The following is a 16,531-nucleotide window of genomic DNA, read 5'->3' on the forward strand; positions in this document are numbered from 1 at the left end:
AGAAGAAGAAAACTTTGATCTGTTTGTCTTGTTATGCAATTAAACGATTCTCTGTGTTGTTGGCAGCCAAAGCAGAGGTTGTCATAGAAATGTTCAAAAACTGGTAGTAGAGTATAACATGAAGATAGGCTTCAAAATCAGTGTCTGGGTACTCTGTATGGGTGTTTTCACACCTTTTTCCTGTATTTAGTCTTGTGCTGGGAGGAGTAAAGACCATGAATTGTCTCATAGCGGGAAGAGAGAGAGAGAGAGAGAGAGAGAGAGAGAGAGAGAGAGAGAGAGAGAGATGCTACCCACACCTGCTGGATTGCTGGATCCCCTTCACCTGTTGCAGAGTTCCAGGGACAACAAATGAATCTTCAGATGTGACGCCTGCTGAGAAAGTCACCGAAGCACAAGGCTATTGATCGGGCCCAGTCTTTTGAGGCATGGGCTGATTCTTCTGCATGTTTCATGGGAGGAGTAAAACAGTGGAAAATCCGACACTTCTAATGGGAAGGTATTTCAGTGCATGGTATAGGAGCTGATGTTCCAGCTACCAGTGCTAGGTCTCATTCAAGAGGGAGATCAAGCACAAGCACTACTTGTTACCTCATTTTCGTTCCTCTCCTGCCTGGAACATTCCCGAGACCAATGTGCCAGAGGTGAAGGAGTCTTTGGATTGCTGCTCAACCTAGTGATGAGAGTTTCCCCTGAATGTTCTCTTAACATAAAAATATGGGAAACATTGTACATTCTGGGAATGTATCAACTCAGGAAGACTATCTTAGTATGTTCTTGTTTTGTCTGCAGGGCAAGGAAGGATGTATTGGGAATACTTCCTTCCTTGAGAAAACATATCTGTACACAGTAGAAGCATTCATGCACCTACTACCAGTGGTCTGTCTTATACAGGACAACACATGAGCTCTGCTAATAGGGACGTGCACTGCATTATTGTATCTATCAAAGAAGAGGAGCTTGTAGGAGAGTTACTGCTCCCTGGACTCCAGTTTTGGGGTATCTAAATGTACGTGGATGTAATATGATAGAGAGTAAAAGATGTGAGATTTGAAGTATGTTTTGGAATAGAAGGATGGAACTATTGGCCTTGTGTGAGACAAAGATAAAAGGGAAGGGTGAAGTGATGTTTGGTGAATTGACAGGTAGAGAGTCTGGGATTGCAAGAGGAAGAGCAAGAGAGGGTATGGCTTTATTGCTGAGTGAATGGATGACAGATAAAGTAGTGAAATGGAATGAGGTATTATCTAGGTTAATGTGGGTAAGGGTTAATGTGGGTAAGGGTTAATGTGGGTAAGGGTTAAGTTGGGTAGGAAATGTTGGACTTTTGTTAGTGTGTATGGGCCAGGTTGTGAGAAAAGTGAAGAGCTAAATGAATTCTGGAATGAATTAACTAAGTGCATAGAAGGATTGGGTAGAAGTAATTATGTAGTTGTCATGGGTGACTTAAATGCCAGAGTGGGTGATGGAGAAGTAGGTGTCATTGGGAAGTATGGCATACCAGGCAAAAATGAGAGTGGTGAGAGACCGGTAGATGTGTGTGTTGAACAAGAGCTGGTGATAAGTAGTAGTTTTTTTCAAGAAGAGAGATAATAACAGGTATACATGGGTAGAGTGGCAAATGGAAGAGTGGTAGAAAGGGAATTAATGGATTATGTGTTGATAACAATATAGATGTTCAGGGGTATGGCTAACAGTATGCCTGATCACTTTTTGGTTGAAAGAAAATTAGTTGTAGCAAGAGTGGGGAAATAGAGTGGGGGATGTAAAAGGGAGGTAGTGAAGGTCGAAGAGCTGAAAAACCAGAGGTAAAAAGTGAATATCAAGAAAGGTTTGACGTGGCATATGACAAGGTGAAAGTGAGAGAAACTAGTGATCTAAATGAGGAGTGGAAGTTAGTAAAGTAATAGAAAATTTTGTTGGGATTGCAAGTGATGTGTGTGGCAAGAGGATTATTGGAGAAGGCAGAAGGAAGGGTATTGAATGGTGAAATGGAGTGAAGATAAAAGTGGAAGAGAAAAATGACAAATTCGTAGATAATTTGTATTTTTCATAACGATACAAAGCTTTAGCTATTCATTAGGGGTATTACTTTTGGCGAAACTGATAGGACGAGCCATTAAAATTTTAGGGAGGGTTAATTACCCATTCTGCTAGTCAGGGGGTAGGGGGAGAGTAGCTTGCTACCGCTTCCGCTTCCGCTCACACACCTGTGATTTAGCTCACTTTTCTTGGAGGTAGGACTTCAAGGGGAAGGAGCTGGTGGGTAAGTTTGTATAAATAGCTAAAGGTTTGTATCGTTAAGAATAAAATAAATTATCTACGAAATTGTCATTTGTTCCGTAACTAGAATACAAACCTACGGTATTTATTAGGGGTGACTCACCCATTAGGAGGGTGGACGTCCCTGCCAATCTGGCTTTTTGGGTTTACCCGGGGGCTCCTTATTTTGAATAGGCTTGTACCAAAAATAAGGAGTCCCTGCACCTTGCTAAACCTTGCAACGCAAGGTCCACAGCCTACGTAATCTGTGTACTGTATTGAGATATTTAGAAGTGTGACTGTCCAGGTAAAAGTTATTCCGAGTCTTTGTAAGACAAGTTGTTGTAACCAAGACTTTCCCAAAACCACCTCGCCAGGATATGGGAACACAACAGTACTGCATTAGCTTAATTCTAGGTACACAAGGAAGCATGGGTTAAATGCAATGGTTTGAGGTCAGCTTGTGCAGAGAACCCAGGGTGCTGCTTTCACCAAGAGAGGGGAGGATGAAGAAAAGAATAAGAGCCAGTCAAACTTTTCATTCACTCAGACTAAAACTGGGTGTCAGTACCCTCAACCTTCTGCTGTGGTATTATACCAGTTGTTGTGCAGTCACCGCAGGGCAGACAAAGAACGTATCAAGCCTCCCGTGGGTCACGTCTTGCAGGTAGTACACTGTGAATGTATTCTGACGTTTCCACACCACAGCCTGTAGAACCTGCGTCACTGAGAAGTTTCTCTTGAATTCCAGGTATGTAGCTACGTAGCTGAGCTCTGGAGAAACGTGGAGGAGGAGGGTCTGGATTCATGTCATAGTCTATGACCTTGCAAATCCAAGCAGAGATGGTGTTTTTAGTGACCATCCTCTTGTTCCTCCCTATGCTGATGAAAAGTGCAGGCACACGGGGACGGGCTGCAGCTGTCCTCTTGAGACACAGCCTCAAAATCCTCACTGGGCAGAGTAAGGGATGATCAGGGTCATCGGTTACAGAGCAGAGACTCGAAATGGCAATCTGCCATTCCCCGATTCTGAGTCTTGACTACAAACTCAGGGACGAAGCTGAACGTTACCTCTCCCCATCCCCTTGAATGGGCAATGTCGTATGAGAGACCATGAAATTCACTAACTGATGTGGACGTAGCCAAAGCTAATAGGAACACCGTCTTCCAAGTGAGATGGCGATCTGTTGCCTGGCGTAATGGTTCATAGGGAGGTCTCTTTAGAGACCTGAGAACTCGAACCACATTCCATGGGGGAGGTTTCACTTCAGACTGAGGACAGGTAAGTTTGTAAATCCGTATGAGTAAGGGAAGTTGCTGCGAAAATCATCTCTGGGTGAGAAGATGCTGGATAGTGTCCAGGCGTGAAGTTGTAGCAAAGCTACCGCTTCGTGGAAAATGTTGGCATGTGGTTGTTTGCGTATATCGTGTCATGGAGGGAGTTCTCTTGGAGAAACTGTCAGGAATTGCGGATGGTCCACAATCCATTCCACACGATGCCATAGCAGAGCTATGAGAGTCATTGCGAGGTTGACTGATGTTCTGGCCTTGTTGAGTACCCTCCTCATCAGACAGAACGGGGGAAAGGCGTAAAGGTCGATGTTGTCCCGCCGTTGTTGGAATGCATCTTGCCAAAAAGCCTTGCGGTCTGGAACTGGGGAGCAGTACAACGGGAGCCTGAAGTTCAAAGCCATTGCGAACAGATCTACAGTCGGAGAACCCCACAAAGTTAGGACTTTGTTGGCTACTAGATGATGAAAAGACCGCTCAGTACTCACTATCTCAGATGCTCTGCTCAGATTGTCGGCAAGCACATTCCTTTTGCCTAGAATGAAGCATAACAATAGCAGTATCGAGTGAATCTCGGCCCATCTCAGTATCTCTACTGCTAGATGGGATAGGGGCTGCAAAAAGGTACCTCCTTGTTTGTTGATATAAGCCACTACTGTGGTGTTGTCACTCATCACCACCACTGAGTGACCCACCAGGAACGGATGAAACAGTTGAAGGGCCAAAAAGACGGCCTTCACCTCTTGGTGATTTATGTGGAGGTACTCTTCTGACTCTGACCAGAGGCCTGAGATCGTGTGGTGCAGCACGTGGGCCCCCCCAACCTTTTTTTTGAAGCGTTCGAGAAGAGCATCAAATCTGGGGGTAGGATAAGAAGATCCACTCCCTTTCGTAGATTCTCGTCTGACACCCACCATTCAAGGTCCGACTTTTCCGGTGGTCCCATGGGGATCAGGGTGTCCAGGGAGTCTAAAGCCCGATTCCACCGGGACCTGTGTCGCCACTGGAGAGATCGAATCCTGAGGCGACTGTTGGGAACTAGACGGGCCAGAGATGAAGGTGCCCAAGAAGATGTAGCTACGTCTGGGCTGGAAGTTCTTCTCGTATGAGAAAGTGTCTTACGACCTTCCTCAGCCTCATTATCCTATCGTCTGATAGGAAAGCTTTGTGGCGATTGGTGTCTAATATCATGCCTAGGTATACCAGTCTCTGCGTAGGAAGCAGGGAGGACTTCGCGAGGTTTATCATAATCCAAGGATCTTTGCAAAATCTCAAAAGTTTGTCTACCTGTTGAAGAAGGGTTGACACCAAATCCACTAGGATTAACCAGTTATCCAGATTGATTGATTGATTGATTGAAAGTTTTCTGGCATCCTGACATCTAAGGTCATTGACGCCGATACCATTTACTGTATATGAAAATTAAAAGAGAATTCGATTAAAACCATAAAAATTAAGAAGTCATTAAAATAGTTAAATAGTTTTCAGAAGACCTGCTTCTGAAATAAATCTAAAAATTCCGCTCGCATAGTAAGACACATCATGTCCAAGAATCTTGGCAAGGATAAACCTGCCATCCTCACCTTGAGCCTCAAACAGATATCTATTTCTTAAGTTAGTAAAATTAGGGCATTCGGTCAACAAATGCCTCACTGTTAAAGGTACTAAGCAGTCCTCGCAATACGGTTGGTGTTGGCCCTTCAGCAGAAACTCGTGTGTCAACCGTGTGTGACCAATACGGAGACGACAAAGAGTCGTCTCCCATTTTCGGGGAATCATGTTATACCTCCAAGGTGATATGATATTTGTTACTTCCCTCATTTTATTGCCGTCTTGACTGTCCCAGTGCTGTTGCCATTTATCACAAACCAATTTCTTGATGTAAGGTAGGAGATCGTTACATGGAATGGGATACCTCCTTGGTAACAACTCGGATGCCGCATTCTTCGCCAGTAAATCTGCCTTCTCATTCCCAGACACACCTACATGTACTGGAACCCAACAAAATCGAACAGTTATACCTTTCCGTCCAATAATAAAAAGCCATTCTAAAATCTTTAAAACTAGAGGGTTACTAGAATGAAAAACTTCTAAAGCTTGAAGAACACTCCTTGCATCACTAAAAATTGTAAAATTACCCTCCTTTTCCAAAGCTATTTTCTCAATAGCGGTTAATATGCCATACAGTTCGGCAGTAAATATGGAAGCTGTTAGAGGAAGTGCACCTCTACAATTAAAATCATTACTATGTACTCCAAATCCAACGCCAGCATCAGATTTGGAGCCATCAGTATATATAAAAGTCGATCCCCTATGTTCTTCGACATGTTCCATAAAAAGAGACCTGGATTCTAAGTCAGTCATATTCTTCTTAACTCCAATAAAGTATTTACAAAATGATATGTCAGGTAATTTCCATGGAGGCGTTGATGATACCTTGAATGGAAGTACCTTATTTCTAATTATATCCAGACTATTTAAAAATCGTTTCACCCGAAAGCCATAAGGTTGAGGAGATTTTGGGTGCAACTCAAAGTATGATGCGTGTCTTACAAGGCTTGCAGTCTGAAAGGCTAGAGAGCTAGGGAGTCTTTGCAATCTAAACCAATACCGAAGAATGGAAGACATTCGGTAAAGGTCTAGAGGTAACTCTCCAGCATCAACAAGGAGACTTGGGATAGGCGAGGTTTTAAAAGCTCCAGTAGATAATCTAATACCTGCATGATGTATCGAGTCTAATATTTTTAACCGGCTTGGGGTGGCTGAAGAATATACCTCACAACCATAACTAAATTTTGGAAAAAATCAAGGCCTTGTATAATTTTAAAATAGTATTGCGGTCTGCCCCCCATGATGTATGGGACAATACTTTTAAGATATTCAGAGCTTCAACACATTTAGCTTTTAGTGCTTTTAGGTGAGAAACCCATGTAAGTCTACAGTCAAATATCAAACCTAAAAATTTGGTTTCCGATACACATGGTATCCGTTGACCTTTAATGTATATATCCGGGTCTGGATGTACTCCCCGGATACGACAAAAATGGACAATGGTAGTTTTACTTGTCGAGAACTTAAATCCATTCATGTCAGCCCACTGGATAATTTTATCAATAGAGAGTTGGATTTTTCTCTCAACCATTGCCATTCTAGTGCCAGCAAATGATATTGAGAGATCATCCACAAATAGTGTTGAGAGAACATCCTGGGGAATGGCTGAGGATATCCCATTAATTGCTAGTGCAAAAAGGGTTACACTCAGCACACTACCCTGAGGAACTCCTTCTTCCTGGCACTTACTCTCTGATAGAGTTTCCCCCACTCTCACTTGAAAAACTCTACGTGAAAGAAATGCCTGAATAAATAGTGGCAGCTCTCCTCTCAATCCCAATTCATGAATGGTTTTAAGAATACCATATCTCCATGTGGTATCATATGCCTTTTCAAGGTCAAAAAATACTGTAACATGGTGCTGTTTGGAAGCAAAGGCTTCACAAATAGAAGACTCAAGTCGTATCAACACATCAGTCGTTGAGTGCATTTTTCGGAATCCACATTGTATCGGTGATAAAATACCTTTCTTTTCAAGGTACCATATCAGCCTTGCACTGACCATCTTCTCCATGATTTTACATAAACAAGATGTCAATGCAATAGGACGATAGTTTGCTGCTAAAAACTTGTCTTTACCGGGTTTTAAAAAGGCTAAAATAATGGCTAGTTCCCAAACACTTGGGTAGCTATGATCATGCCATATTCTATTAATAATGCTTAAAATAAATAGCTTTGTATTAAAATGTACATGTTTAATCATTGCATATGGAATTCCATCGGGTCCAGGGGCTGTATCGTTGCAATGAGCAAGTGCGGAATCAAATTCTCTTTCAGTGAAAGGAGAATTATACGACTCTTCCCTTCTTGTTGCAAAATTTAAAATTTTCTTTTCTTCAGTGCTCCTATACTGGTGAATAGGGGCTCTTTCACACTTGCTGGATACATTTGAAAAATGATTAGCCAGGGCATTGCTAACTTCATTTGCTTCAGTTACATACTGGCCATTCTTCCTCAACACTGGTGGTGGGCTGGGGGTGAATTTGCCAGCTATCTTTTTTACTTTCCTCCACACAGAAGATGGTGGTGTTCTACTGTTAATAGAGGAAACAAAAGACATCCATGACTGGCGCCTTGCTTCTTTCATGGCACGACGGAACTGTGCTCTACATTTCTTGTACATTATTAAATTCTCATCAGTTCTGCGTCTACGCAATCATGTTAGAGATCTTCTTGTGGCTCTGTGGAGTGCAGTTAGTTCTGAAGACCACCACGGGACTGGTCGTCGTTTGAATAACCCTGTTGTTTTGGGAATTGAATTGACTCCTGCTGTATGAAGAGTTCCATTCAGTAGGTCTATGGCATCATCAACACTTTCAAACTGTTCTGCTCTCCCTTTGATTTCACTTAGCTCACAAAATTTAACCCAGTCTGCCTTGTCTAGATTCCAACGTGGCGATCTTTTCAAAGGCGGACCCTTGTTGGTGTTTATAATGATTGGTGCATGATCACTAGTATGCCAATCATCTGATGTCCTCCAATCAAAATCAAGAAGGCAGTTAGAGCTTGCAATTGAAAGGTCAATGCATGACAAAGTACCTGTCTGAACATGGAAGTGTGTGGGCTCTCCTGTATTAAGGAGTCCCACATCCTCATTCTCCACAATTGATGAGGTAATATTGCCCCTTGTGTTGGCCAAAACATCACCCCATAAAGGATGTCTACCATTCATATCTCCCAGTAAGAGAAAAGGTTGAGGGAGTTGTTGAATGACCTCTGCTAAATCATCATATAAAATATTATCATTTGGAGGTAAGTACAGAGAGCATATTGCATATTTTCTCCCTATATCAATTTGTACAACAACTGCCTGCAGGGTTGTACGTATAGACATGGGTATTTGGGGAACATCTCGACGAATGTACATGAGACTTCCGCCATGGCTCCCTGCTTGTTGATTATATGGTGTTCTATAGCCAACATACTCTCGAGGACTAGGAGTGTTAGAATCAAGCATACTTTCCTGTAGACATACAATTATGGGGGAATGCTCATGAATTAGGAGCTTAAGTTCTTCATATTTCGCCCTCAAACCCTGACAGTTCCATTGCAAAATGGAGGAGAAAACTATGGATTATTTCTGGAAGACATCTTGGATGAGGTCTTCCCATTAGCAGTTTTTAATGTAACATTATTACCAGTAGGTTTCTTCAGAGGTGGTCTTGTTATGTTGGGTTTAACGTTGGTGATTTTCTTTGTAATCTTTTTATCTATTTGTTGAGGTGGATGGTGGACCTCAACTTGAATTTCTGATTTATTCAGTCCATCTTCTGGTTCATTAGAAACATCAACAGACAAAACATCAAATTTATTTGATGTCATAACCTTAACGTTTCTAATGGAGGGTGGAGAGAGAGATGGAGGTCTCTCTCTTTTGCGATTAATAGATGGTGGGATTCGAGGTTTTTGCACCTTTCCCACAACAGGTGCATCAGGTAAGTTAGTCTTAAGTGGAACCTCCATCAGATCAGGCAAGGACATGGCCTGAGAGAGGTTTGTATTACTTTTTGTAATGGCGGCTGAAGGCTGTACAGCAATGGGCAATGACCTAGTGTTAATACACCGTGGTAAAGCCTCAGGAGGTGATAAGGTTACCTCGTTATTTGACATTTTGTCAGATAGTATACTTTTTTTTGAGCTATTGGCAGTGCTAGGTTGGTTTGATTTTAATGCCTTAGCATATGTATTTGATTTATTTAATAGTCTTTTGGCATGGGTCACACTTATGTGTTCTAAGTTTGATTTGTTGAGGGCAGCTTCCTCCAACTTATATAGCTCGCAAATCTTGTCTGTGGATTTGTGATTCGAGCTGCAATTTAAACACCTGGCTCCAAGTGCACACTCTCCATGGTAAGATTTGGAGCAAATACCACACATCTTCTCATTTTTGCAAACTTTGGACGGGTGCCCAAATTTAAAACAATTAAAACATTGCAATGGCTTCTGCTTGAAGGGTCTTACTTTAATCCTTTCGTTCTCGATAATAATATGAAAAGGTACATCAGCATCCTGGAACGTAAGGATTATCATTGATGTACCTGGGACTTTATGAACTTTCCAAACATTTAATGGACACATGGCCAGTATCTCCTCCTCTGTAAAATCATATAGGTCTCTGTTAAAAACTACGCCCTTTCCGTAGCTAAAAATTTAGGTGGGGTTTGACATCTAACTTAATGTCATCATTATTTATTTTCATATTGGACAATATTACCGACTGTGTACTGGATTTGGCATGGATAAGGAAACTATTTTTTCCGAAACGAGATATATCGCCTGGTGCAATAGTTCCTACTTTTTTCTGAATCAATTTGCATATTTTAAAATAATTCCCTGTAACCCCCTTTGATTCAGCTATAAGCCACATCGGTGGTTTTGGATTTCTCTGGGAGGGCATGACTAAATCTGCGCCTTTTTCCAACCAATCGGCAGGCCTGTACACATCTAAATCTTTTGGTACCTTATCGCAGAGAGCAGCCGCGACATTCAAGTTATTAACTTTAATATTATTCAAATTACTTATTGCACTAAATGCTTCGTCATAACTACTATAAGATATCCATGAATCCCAAGTTTCAGCTTCAAGTTTCATCCTTATTTCTTTTATGCATCCATAGCATTCAAATGCTTTACATAGATCATCATAATTTGTTTCTATTGAAATTTGTGTAACATGGAGGATTCGAAGTTTCCTCGTGTTACCCAAATTACTCGATTTAGAAATATCAGTAGAATGGTCCTTTCCCGTTCCGAGGTCATCAACAGAGCTATCCCTTATCACATTAGCAGAGGTCGTCAACAGTGCCGGGGGAGAGTCAGCGTATCCAGGGGATGGGGGTTCGTTCCTTAACCCTGGATAGGTACGGTGGGTCGTTTGCGACCCCGAGCGTAAAAAAAAAACAGGTTTTTCTCACGTGACTCACCCCTGTGACTGAATTTGTGGGTGATCGACCTGCAGGAGGTGTCTCCCCTACACGCTCTAGTAGTGTCCAGATGTGCATTGCTGTAGCTGTACTCCTTCCCCGATTTCTGAGACGCGTCGGGGTCGTTCGCGTCCGAGTTTACCCTTCTGAGGTAGTTTGCATAATTATCAAAGTTATTACGTATTATGAAATTGTCGTAGAATGGTGCAACTTGTATAGGTTATCAGTTGTGGAAAGTCTTGGTGGATTGTTTGGCTACCATGTGCATGTTTTTTTTTTTAGTTAAAATGTCGTTCATCACCACGTGGACCATTTTACCGCGAGTGCCCCTTTTTCATTTTTTTTCATTTTTTTGCCAAGTCATTTTTCCGTAAGATATTGCCAAATAGTGTCGTAAAACTTTTGCTTGTTTAGTGTTGGAAAGTGTGTCTAGATGATCTGGCTACCCATGCATGACTTTGTTTTTGTCAGATACGACGTAGTTATTGGTATATTGGGTATTTAACTGCGGTTACCAATTTCTGTTTTTTTTTTCAATATTTGTAAAAATTACTACGTAGTAAGGAATTGCCGTATATTATTCATTTTTTTTTCATGTTTATGTGTTAGAAAGTGTGCCTTGATGGTTGGGCTAACACGTGCATGTCTGTTTTTTTATCTGAGATGTCGTATATTAGAATGTCGGGCATTTTACCGCGAGTGTCCCTTTTTAATTTTTTTAAATTTTTTTGCCAAGTCATTTTTCCGTAAGATATTGCGAAATAGTGTCGTAAAACTTTTGCTTTTTTAATGTTGGAAAGTTTGTCTAGATGATCTGGCTACCCATGCGTGATTTTGTTTTTGTCAGATACGACGTAGTTATTGGTATATTGGGTATTTAACTGCGGTTGCCAATTTCTGTTTTTTTTTCAATATTTGTAAAAATTTACTACGTAGTAAGGAATTGCCGTATATTATTGATTTTTTTTTCATGTTTATGTGTTAGAAAGTGTGCCTTGATGGTTGGGCTAACACGTGCATGTCTTTTTTTTTTTATCTGAGATGCCGTATATTAGAATGTTGGGCATTTTTCCGCGAGTGCCCCTTTTTATTTGTTTTGCATTTTTTTGCTTAGTCATGTTACCGTAAGGAATTGGCAAGTAGTGTCGCAAAACTTATATTTTTATAGTGTTGGAAAGTGTTTCTAGATGATCTGGCTACCCATGCCTATTTTTTTTTTAGCCAGATATGGCGTATATATAAGTATGTGTTCAATTTTCCTGTGATTGCCATTTTTTCGTTTTTTCCCATTTCTTTCAAAATTACTACGTACTAAGGAACTATCACAGAGTAATATTTCATTTATATGTTTATTTGTCGGAAAATATGCCTTGATGGTTTGCCTAGCACGTGGCTGAAATTTTTTTTTTCTGAGATGCCGTATATTAGAATGGCCATTTTTCCACGAGTGCCCCTTTTTATTTGTTTTGCATTTTTTTGCTTAGTCATGTTACCGTAAGGAATTGGCAAGTAGTGTCGCAAAACTTATATTTTTATAGTGTTGGAAAGTGTTTCTAGATGATCTGGCTACCCATGCCTATCTTTTTTTTAGCCAGATATGGCGTATATATAGGTATGTGTTCGATTTTCCGGTGATTGCCATTTTTTCGTTTTTTCCCAATTCTTTCAAAATTACTACGTACTAAGGAACTATCACAGAGTAATGATTCCTCTAGATGTTTATTTGTCGGAAAATTTTGTTTACTTTTTTTTTGATTGAATATCATCAAATTTTTTTAGCTAAAATATTGTTTTACATTTTTTTTTTTTGATTTTATTTCCCTTCAAAAAAATTTTTTTGGGTCAGAATTTTAATTTTATAGTCTTAAAATAATCGACAATTATCCAGCAACCCACCATACAATTTTTATGCATATCCAATAATAATTAGATTAGTAAATAACACCTTGAAATTGACATACCCTTCCTACATTTCAAGTGGCAGATTAGGGAGTCTGAGTCAGTGTGGTTGGCGGCCATTTTGTGGACATATCCGAAGCGTAAGCTGCCCTATCTATATATATTCTTGTTCCCTATAGAATTTGTGATATTTTGGTATATTTTTACCTGCATAAATATCATATTATATAATAAATATATGTATTTTTTTACGAAATTTCCAAGTACTCAAAAAATTACCTTTAGATATGGCCCCTGATATAAATGTAATTTACAAAATAATGAAGATTTTTTTACATATTTCTATTTTAGGATAACATATGTTTATTCCCTAAAAAAATTAGCCACTTCCTATTTCATTTGGGTACCCAAAAAAATTCATGAAATTTGGACAATTTTTTTTGGCCAAAAAAAGTTACCCTTTTTTTCTCATTTCAGATCTTCACCTCCATGGGTCTGACTTCATCCAAAATACATCAAGATGTGTCCTAAACATTCAAGAATCAATTCCTAAAAGGATTTGTGTATATATGTATAAACCTTTTTTTTATGAATTTTTATGTCAGGTCTTTTTTTTTTCTACTTAATTTTTTAAAATATTTATAATAAATAGTTTTTCTGCAGATGAGTAGTATTTATCTTTACAGTTGTTTTAAGCATTCATTGAAGTTTTTTTTGGCAAAAGAAAAAAGGAGGTTACTGCAAAAACTGATTTTTCAAGAATTTTTTTTGGCGTCGGGGTCGTTCGCGTCCGAGTATACCATTAAAGGGGTGTCCGAGGACCGTACCTATCCAGGGTTAAAGAATCCATTATAGTAAAGAGAGGGAAAAGAGTTAGTTTGATGTACCTGCTCGAGAATGTTAGGCCATCACGCGTCGGAAAGGAAATTTGCACTCTCTACTATCGGCACAATGAGAGTATACTTCCCAGATGGTCCACTCCATACCCTACCCGAAGGATAGCATCAAAACAGATATAGAGGCACAGGTGTAAGCTGAACCCGCCTGTTAGGACTGAGACCAAGAAATTATGGAATCATCCTCCCCATATCTATAATGACGGGCTTCCGGCCAAAAGCCGAGAGTCCTACTCCAAGCATTGGATCCCCCTGGATTCCGAAGACCCAACACTTGAGAATAGTTCTGCCAAAAAGGTCCAAACCATCTTCGGGATGGCTGAAATCATCCAATACTCTCATGTATAGCTTTGAATGCAAACACCTCCCAACCGTGATACCTCCTCCCACTCATCAAAGCAGGCAGCAATAAAGGATGTATGAACATCCCCGCCGGGGCTACAATGGATGTGAAAACATCCAAGCCATAGGAGAAAAGAAAAAAAAAAAAAAATGAATATATATGTACATAATATATATACACATATAATGAGGGAAATTTTTCTCATAGAGTTTGGAAAGCAAGACTAAAGAAAGTTTGTGAAATTAGGATAAGGTCGAAGTAGTATTGAGAAAAAGAAAAAGGTAAAAGAGAGAAATTTAGATTCGAACTGGGGGAGCAATTTCCCCAAGTTCGAGAGCCCTCTTGCCCGTCACCAAGTTTCAGCACGGGAATTAAATGCCGTGCTGAAGCTTAATGACTTCATCAAGGCATTCTCTCATTAAGAGGGAGTTATCCAGATAACGGAGGAGACGGATGCCAATCCTGTGAGCCCAAGATGACACTAGGGCGAACTCTCTGGTGAAGACTCGAGGTGCTGTGGAAAGATCGAAGCACAGCATCTTGAACTGGTATTTCCTGTTGTCTAGGCTGAATCTTAAGTACAGTACTTCATTGAAGACAGATGGATTGGGATCTGGAAGTACGCGTCCTTTAAGTCCAATGTGCACATGATGTCCCTTGGTCTTACTGCTTGTCTGACCTTGTCTGCCGTCTCCATGCTGAACAGAGTTTGCTTGACAAACTTGTTCAGAGCTGAGAGGTCGATGATTTGTCTCCAGCCTCCAGACACCTTTTTCACAAGACAGAGTTGACTGAAGAAGCCGGGGGACTTGTCAAGGATCAGGAGAGTGCCCTTTTTAAACAGGGTGTGGACTTCTGCCCGGAGGGCTAGCCCATTTGCTGATCCCATCGAAAAGGAGTCTATTGACACTGGATTCGTGATTGGGGGAGGGAAAGATGTTGTGAACGGGACACGATACCTGAATGAATCACGGAGACTGCCCAGGTTTCGGCCCTGAGATGCTTCCACCTGTCCCAGCAACTTTGTAGGAATCCCCCCACTGGTGGAAAAGCGGGGGAATGCCTATCCTAGTATTTGCGACCAAGGCCGCTCCCTCTACTTTTCCCCCCTTGGAGGACTTAGTGCCTTTCCTGTCCTTGGTCAGAAAAGGCTTCTTAGACACCACTATCTTTGCTGCTGTCTTGTTCGTCGAGGTCTTAGCTGGGCGGGACTGCTGAGAAGCTAGTGGTTTATAGGGCTTAGATGTCAAAACCCTATGGAAGAGGGAGTCCTGGTGAGACTTCCTACATCTCTCAGCAGCTTCTTCCATGTCTTTTGGCTCAAAAAGAGGGGATCCCACTAGAGAGGAGTTCCTGAGCCTAGCAATCTCAGCATTCAGAACCTGCTGATGGAATCTCTCAGACACAGCATCCTGATGTTTCAGGATGGTGTTCGCCCATAAGTTCAAGACTTGATGGGCGAGAAATTCGATGGTGCTAGTGCCTGAGAGAAGTTAAGTTTCCATAGCTTTCCTGGTGCGTTCCTTGGAAAATTTCTCAGTTCTTACCAGGATTCCCAGGGTCCCCAACCAAAGATTAAGTCTCAAAGTAGCCTGCATGGCATACTTTGTGACTTTTTCCGAGTTGAGGTTCTCGGCTGCCGAGAAAGTGACCTAATGGTTGGAGAGCCTATCAAGAGACTCCCTTGGTGATCTCTTCCAGAGAGTGGTGGAAAGTGCTGGACGAAGCTCGTCCAAAAGTTCAAAATACCTCCTCTGCTGGACACGAGGAGGTGGGAGAAGCTTGGCGGTAGAGCCAGGGCGTTGAGAGCAGGAGAGCTCAGATAGCTATTGAGCAATCTTTGCCCAGGCACTCTTTAGCCCTTGAGACCTGGGCAAGGCTGCACTGGTCTTAGAGGGCTTTTGAGTGCCAAAGACACGATCTACGACCATGTCTTTGCCCTCTCGGGGGGGTTTCTCCGGGTCGGTAAACCCATTGAGTACCCTTATAAGAGTCAGGACTTGCCAGAAGGCATGTTTTGACTCCTGCTCCCCCTCTGAAGTGGGACTGACAGCAAAGTCTCTTTCTTATACCCAGAGAGCTCCTCTCAGTGTGGGTTGTGAACATTCCTAGAGTGACTGATAATTCCTGAAGGCTAGAGGTCCTTGAAGAGTACTTTGAAAGTGTCTTGCAGTCCTCTGATTCCTTCCGGGGAAGGAAATAGGACTCCAGCAAAAAGCCGGATGGAGTTGTCCTTCCTGACTTCTGCCTGTGGTGGAGAACTCTCTGTGCGAGGAGCATTTTACTCCGATGGTGGAAGAGAGGAAATTCGAACCTCACGAAACTCCCTCGACAGAGGTGAGGCAGGAGATCATCCGGAGGGCGAGTCAGGAGGGACAGGCCTTGAAGGCCTAACAGGAATCAGTTTCACCATACGGGATGTTACCTCGTTTGAGACTCTCTTTTTCTCTTCAAGGGAGAAGCAGCCAAGGTTCTTTGCAGACCTTCTGGTGCTGTCAGATGATGTGAGGTCTCCAAAGAGCGAGATGATAAAGCAGGCCTGAAGGCTTGCACAACTGCTCTGACCATGGCATTGAACTAAGGCTGTCTGCTGACGGTGGAACTGTCAGAGAGAGATCTTGAAGAGAAAGGGATCAATGGATCCCTGTGAGGAGTCTCGACTGATGACTGATGTGGTGGGTCCGCCTTCGAAGATGGAATCTTCGGAAACTTTTAACACTTCTGTGGAGCCTCTTCTTCCTTTTCCTGGTGAGTGCGCTGTAATGCGTTTGCAGTGAGGGGAATAGGGCAACTGTGACCTATCAAAA

At 41.7% G+C, this 16,531-nt stretch overlaps 1 protein-coding gene across 1 annotated transcript in view; it reads right to left on the reverse strand.

Moving 5' to 3' along the window:
* Positions 1–16,531, reverse strand: part of LOC137623859 (uncharacterized) — a 166,246-nt gene that overhangs the window by 125,481 nt on the left and 24,234 nt on the right. The gene's annotated exons all lie outside the window — the stretch shown is intronic.

Source organism: Palaemon carinicauda, chromosome 30 (genome assembly GCF_036898095.1).
Source record: "Palaemon carinicauda isolate YSFRI2023 chromosome 30, ASM3689809v2, whole genome shotgun sequence".
Taxonomy (NCBI): Eukaryota; Metazoa; Arthropoda; class Malacostraca; order Decapoda; family Palaemonidae; genus Palaemon; species Palaemon carinicauda.